Below are 7,500 nucleotides of genomic sequence, written 5' to 3'. Positions count from 1 at the left end.
TGAGCATGTGATCGACTTGAAATCGGCCAAAATTAATGTTCTCAATTTGGTCTACAATCATTTTTGACATTTAACATGTGACATGCGGTTCACCCGTACAGACAGTGTAGATTCGGTGGAGAAAGGGAGCCAATGTACATCACAAACATTTCGTCACTATAAACAAATCCCGTGAGCAGGTTGTCCAGCAAAAATGTTGCTGTAACCTCATTTGTCATTTACGACAGGTAAGTCCGCTATATATACGATGAGTTGCTGAAAAGTTCCTGGCTTTAAGGGTCACGCGAAAGACCTGGTTAGAGGCCCAGCCTTCCGAGTTCTTTTACAGGGCTTAGAGAAACTGAAGGACCGCAGTAATAAGTGTGTGAACCTGTGAGGGAAATATGTTAAATAAAATCATAATTAATTGTTCCTCCTGTACTTTCTTTTACCCAAAGTCAGGAACTTTTCTACACTTCCTCATATATGTCTGAGTGTATGTGAGTGTGCGCCGGTGCATATATGTATAAGCGACTGAAGAAGGGGATTTTTCGTTGTGCTTATTGTCCTGTATCTCTCTTTTTTTTGCTTGTCTTGTTCCTTGGTTTGTGTCTATGTGTTTCGTCTCTCTATGTGTTCGACGTCTTTTTGGTGTCCTGTACACATATATGCGTGTATATGTACATGTAGAGGTAGGTACGTACAGATATGTTTATATATATGCATATGTTCTATTTTATTAACATATATATATATATATATATATATATACTTACATACAAACATACATGCACACACACACACACACATATATATATACATGTATAAGAGAGAAACATGACCACATTGATAACATGTACAGGGTACGGAGAAGAATAAACTAGCTGTGTTAACAAGCCAGTTCTATCTATGAAGAAAGATAGTAAAAGACTGCGCATATGTATTGATTCGGCAGATCTTAAGAGAGCTATTAAATGTGCACACCGTCACTTAGTTACCGTTAGAATGCCATCTGCTAAGAGCTTCACAATGCTGGATGTTCAGAAAGAGGCTTTAGGCAAATAAAGCTGTCGAAAGAGATTAGCAAACTAACTACATTCAACAATCCAATAGGAAGATTTGCTTTCAAAATACTTCCTTTCGTAATGAAATAACCTTCTGAGGTATTCCAAGCTGCTATGACGTATTTGTTTGAATGGTTTGGAAAGCGTGTTATTGGTTGTAGATGGTTATATACTGGTGTTATCTAAGACAGAGACAGAGCATTTCCTTTCACACGTCTATAAGCTGTTTCACAACGACATACTGACAGATAGATAGACAGTATTCTAAAAATGAATTCAAAGGAAACTGTTACGTGTTGACCATGTAAATTATGTCATATATCTTCAAAATAAAGAAGGAGGGAAAAAAGAGACAGATACATAGATAAAATTTCTGTTATTTGTTATAGAACCACTTAAAAATTTTCTTAGAAGGAGACGTTTATTAAAACATGGTGACACACCTGCCTATTCGGTAAATGCTGCTGAGGTCAGCTCTGACTTCCATCCTTTAGAGACCAATAAAATAAAGTAGCCGTCAAGAACTGGAGTCGATGTTACCGACTTTTACCTTGCCCGCAAAATTTCTGGTCTTGAGCCCCATGACCGATCGTTGTACCGTATAGGGGCAATGTTGTGATCTTCTACAAGAGATTACGAACACTCGAGAAAGTACAGCACCATTCTCAATAACTTCACACTTTGGATGATTTTAGATGACGTTTATGAAATATGGTGACATACTTGGTCATACTTTAACTGCCAGAGATTGAGAATTTTTGAATAAGTTGATCTAATATGTAACATTTATTGAACTTAGTGATACACTTAGTCATACCAGGTCATAACTGGGCATTCTTTATCTGCCGGAGATTATGATGTTTTGTGTAAGTTTATCTAATGTATAACGTTTATTAAACATAGAGACATACCTGATCATTCCTGATCGGCCAGAAATGTGTGAATACAGTCTATCGCGGTTAAAAGTTAATGATTAATACTTTAGTGACTAAAAATATATATATTTTAACATCTAGAATAATAAATACATAAAAATCTAAAGAAATTTATAAATATACGGATATATAAAAATATAAAAGTAGATATATATAGGAAACATAAATAAATAATATACACGGTAAGATAACAGTTCATCGTTTAGAATTTTTTTCGATTAAAAATTACTTTTCAAGATAAGGGAAACTTATTTTTAAAAGCCAGTGTCCAAGCAAAAAGAAGAAACCATATTTACATTCCCTATAGCCATTTCAGGGGTTCATCACCGTATTTAATGCACGAGGGTGCATCACGATAATTACTCCTTCATCAGGGGAAAAATAAAGAAACACACATCACATACCAGGGTGAGACTTCCTTAACCAAACCTGATGCAATATTGCATGGTTTCTTATTTAAGAAGTCATGCTGAGACCAGCCCAAATATTTAAAATTAAAAAAAAATGTGATCTATATCTAGCCTAAAAAAACCCTACCGTGCTACCTACAAAAAATAAAGAAAAAAGAAAAAAATTTAATTTACGATATAAAGTAATTGGTTGATCGTAACACAAAAATTGAAAGCAATCTGAGCAAAAGTAAGTGGGGCTCATTTTACGAATGGGAAAGACTAGAATCCGAAACTGTCCTCAAGCAAACTTTGGTCCGAATTCTTATGAAAGAGTGAATTGGACTAATGGCACCTAAGGTGCCAGATGGTAGTATCAAGCGGGAGAAGAGATAAATCGGAACATCACTGAATGTACCTAGATTTTACTATTGGTTTTCAGTACACATGTACTCATGCTCAGATACTAAAACAACACTATCGACCATGTTACCCTTGACCCAGCAAAACAGCCAGAGCGTATCCGTCAGCTGGAGGAAGAGAGAACACTGCAGCAATATCGAAACTTTTATTTTCAATACCGAAAGAATAAAAAGGCAATATTGAAATTCTGTACCATCTGTACCGAGTGCAAAGAGCTTAAACGAATATCACAAAGCGTTTAATCCGACTTTCGAGCTACTCAGCCAAACCTGCCATCTTTTATCGACGCATTCGTTCTTTCTTTCTTACTTCATTCTTGCCTTCTTTCCTTCCCACTTTTATCCTTTTTCCTTCATTCATTCATTTCCTCTTTCCTTGCGTTTTCTTTTACTTTCTTTCTTTCTGTCTTTCTTTCTTTCTTTCTTTCTTTCTTTCTTTCTTTCTTTCTTTCTTTCTTTCTTTCTTTCATTCGTTCTTTCTTATTGTTTTCTCCTTCATACCACAAACTTTCTTCCATATAAGCCTGTGTATACAATCAAGAACAAGAATGTATATGATGAACGCAAAGCAAAAAAGAAGTATGAAAAAACCAGCACGGGTATATACACAAACAAATACAGACACATACACACGCAACACAAACATACACATATACCTATATATATATATATATAAGTATATATATATATATATAGGTATAAAAATTATATATAAAAAAAGGAACAAGAACGTGAAATACACAAAGGGACGAACACAGAAAACGGACGGGTCATTCGAAGCCTTTAATCTTCAGTCATATATATATGTGTATGATTGATTGATTGATTGATTCTAGTTTCAGCTTATGAGCTGTGGCCATGCTGGGGCACCGCCATTTGGTGTTGCTACTTGGTTTCACTTCATGGAGGCTTTCTAGCAACTGCTTTTTGGTGCATGAGAGAGTTCGATGCAGCTGCCCTCATCTGCCCCTCCTGCCGTGAGTTGGTTCATCTGGGACACCTGACAGGAAGAGATCCAGCTTCATTTTAAAGACATCTGTATCCCCCCATGCAGGTCTCTCAGGTTCTTCGGGAAGATATTGAAGAGCTGTGGGCCTCGGAAGCCCAGGCTATCACAGAATCTTGTCCTACATCTTGATGGCAGGTTTGGAGTCCTAGGCACCACGCAGTGGCGCCCAGTTCTGGCATTTGCGTAACTCTCGATGCCAAAGTTCAGGACACTTCCCTCCAGGATCTTCCAGATGTATATTATGGCATATCTTTCCCGCCTACGCTCCAGGGAATATAATTTTAATCTCTTGAGTCTTTCCCAGTAGCTTACATTCTGCATAGAGGCTATCTTCTTTGTGTAGCTTCGTTGGATCGCCTCAAGTTCTGTGATCAACTTGACACTGGATGGTGACCATAGCTGAGAGCAATAGTCAAAGTGGCTTAGGACAAGTGTCTTCCAGAGGACCATCATGGTTTCTTGTTCTCTTGTTCTAAAGGTTCTAAGAATCCATCCAGCCAGCCGTCTACATTTCATTGTCAGTTTAGCAACATGTACATGAAAGGTCGCGTCATCACTCATGTGAATACCCAGGTCACGCACTGATTGTGCCTCTGGGATTGCAATCCCTCCGGGTCCAGTGTATTCATTGGGTATTGCATTCAGTTTTGCATGCTGATAGTATAAAGCTTGAAACTTTCCAGCATTGAACTGCATGCTATTCTTTTCAGCCCACTTATATATATGTATATGTATATATATTTATGTATATATATGTATATATATATATATGCATACATACATACATACAAACATACATACATACATAATACATGCATACATACACACATACATACATACATACATACATGCATACATACACACATACATACATACATACATACATGCATACATGCGTACATACAGACATCGAAACAATATACATAGTAAAAGAGGCATATATATATATATATATATATATATATATGCATATATGCAGACACACATATGGGTTTGCATACAAATATTTACTCGCAGTAAACTTTTACGAGTTACTTCACTTCAAAGCACAACACGCGCACACACGCACGCACATAATACATACATACATACATATAATATATATGTATGTGTGTTATACATATATATATATATATATATATAAATGTGTGTGTGTAGATATACATATACACGTGTATATTTATATATACGAGTGAATATATAAATGCACGTATATATATATATATACACGCACGAACACGCATACACATACAAACAATATACACATTTAAGTGATATATATGTCGTGTTTTTGTGTGTGTGTGTAGGTGTGTGTGTGCCAATATCTAAGTGTATAGATATGTGTGTATATGTGAGTGTATGTATGTATATACATATATATATATATATATATATATATATAATATATATATATATATATATATATATATATAGATATATATATTTTATATATATACATATATATATAATATATATATCTATATATATATATATATATATATATATATGCTGCTAAGCCCGGTTTACCCGGTCGGTTTGGATGATGTAGCTGTAAATCCTGTTCTGTGTAAGCATTCGAATTGTTTGGACACGCTTACATTAAAAAAACAGTTTTAGAATGATAATTTTCTCTCCAAACGCTAAAGATCACTAACCAACAACAACCAAAAAACAACAACAAAGATTACCAAATCAAAAAATAAACCCAAATACTCAGCGAACAAAGATGAACCAACCCACTTCCATTGTGCTTGCACACGCACACACACACAGACACAGACACACACACACATTCGCATACCCCCTTTTACATACACACACACATATTCACACAGAGTTGAAACGCTGTTTGATTTATTTTTTCAGCGTACAATTTTCATCATCCCACTACCAAGTGTGACATCACACCTTCCTTATTCATCTGTCACCCCTTCCTTTCTCATTCATAAACACAAGAGTATTAATATAGTAGATTATCTCAGTAACCATGGGAGCTATGAAAAAATACAAAGCCCAGCATCATCACCGGGTCATTCTATACATCTGTGCAATTTTTTCACGCAATTCCACCCAGCTGTTTGACCGTGAATCCCAAGACAAGAAAGAATCGCCCATGTCAAATTTATAAGTATATATATATAAAATACAAAATGGGACAAGAACGCAAAACATCCGAACAACTAGATGATACAAAAAAGGACAACAAATCATCCAGGTAGACGATACAAAAAAAAACAAGGAAGGGTCATTCGAAGACTTTTATCTTCAGTCAAGGACCGGATCATCCTCGCAATTTCGGCTGATATATATATATATATATAACGGGAAGCTTTATGAAAATAAACAAAAGACGAAGGCAGATGGAATACAAACAAACAATTGTATTAGTATGGCGCTCAGGAATATAAATAAAACAAGTCTTTTACGTTTCGAGCCTACGCTCTTCAACAGAAAGATACACTGAAAAAAAAACACGGGAGAGAAACAAGGAGAGAAAAAATGCGTGCAGAAGCTAGCGAATCAACATTATATATATATATATATATATATATATTATATATATATATAATATATATATATAATATATATATATATATATATATAATATATATGTGTGTGTATGTATACATACCACATACATACATCATCATACATACATACAACATACATATATGTTATATGTCTTTGTCTCTCTATAAATTTGAACTACATATATATATGTGTGTATGGGTGTGTGTGTGTATGTGTGTGCGTAAATATAGATAGATAGATAGATAGATAGATAGATAGATAGATAGATAGATAGATAGATAGATGTCTGACTGTCTCTGCCTGCCTGTCTGTCTGTCTATGTATATACATGTGTGTGTATGTATACTCTTTTACTCTTTTACTCTTTTACTTGTTTCAGTCATTTGACTGCGGCCATGCTGGAGCACCGCCTTTAGTCGAGCAAAATGACCCCAGGACTTATTCTTTGTAAGCCCAGTTTGCCGAACTGCTAAGAGACGGGGACGTAAACACACAAGCATCGGTTGTCAAGCAATGCTAGGGGGACAAACACAGACACACAAACACACACATACACACACACATAAATACATATATACGACAGACTGCGTATTATGTATGTGCGTATTACACGTAAATATTGTCGCCAGTACCATCGTAAGCCACCGCCATTTCCACTACCGCCATCACCAACATTGAGAACCATCACATTTATCGCCACCGCCATCATCACTACTTCCACATTCACCAACATCACCACCGCCGACACAAGCACTGCTTAGACCACCATGATTATCGCTGCTGAGATTATCGCTGCTGTGGTCGTCGCCGTCGTCGTGGTGGTTCCTATTTACGCCCACACCGTTTGTAGAAAGGTGGATGAGAGGAATGTTGAGACGTCGGTGGGAAGTAACACGTGTGACAGTATTGGCACGTGCGTCTTGTCAAAACACCAATGTGCTTGTGCGTGTGTGCGTATGTGTATGTGTATGTGCGTTTTTGTGTACGTGTGTGTGTGTGTGTGTGTGTGTGTGTGTGCAGCGTGTTTTTGAAGGAAGTAGTAGTGACAGATTGGGAGAGAGAGAGAGAGAGAGAGAGAGAGAGAGAGAGAGAGAGAGAGAGAGAGAGAGGGAGAGAGAGTGAGGTGTGTGTGTGCAATGGTAGGAGGAAGAATGGTAAGAGGGGAGAGGG

General features: G+C 36.5%; 1 long non-coding RNA gene across 1 annotated transcript in view; it reads left to right on the top strand.

Moving 5' to 3' along the window:
- Positions 1–7,500, top strand: part of LOC118763198 — a 19,980-nt gene that overhangs the window by 505 nt on the left and 11,975 nt on the right. The window contains exon 2 of the long non-coding RNA XR_004998949.1: positions 6,828–6,832. This is a non-coding gene — a long non-coding RNA (uncharacterized LOC118763198). The remainder of the gene's footprint in view (positions 1–6,827; positions 6,833–7,500) is intronic.

Source organism: Octopus sinensis, linkage group LG4, assembly GCF_006345805.1.
Source record: "Octopus sinensis linkage group LG4, ASM634580v1, whole genome shotgun sequence".
NCBI classification, from domain to species: domain Eukaryota; kingdom Metazoa; phylum Mollusca; class Cephalopoda; order Octopoda; family Octopodidae; genus Octopus; species Octopus sinensis.
The sequence above is the reverse complement of the archived record's forward strand: the minus strand, read 5'-3'. Positions and strand labels throughout refer to the sequence as shown.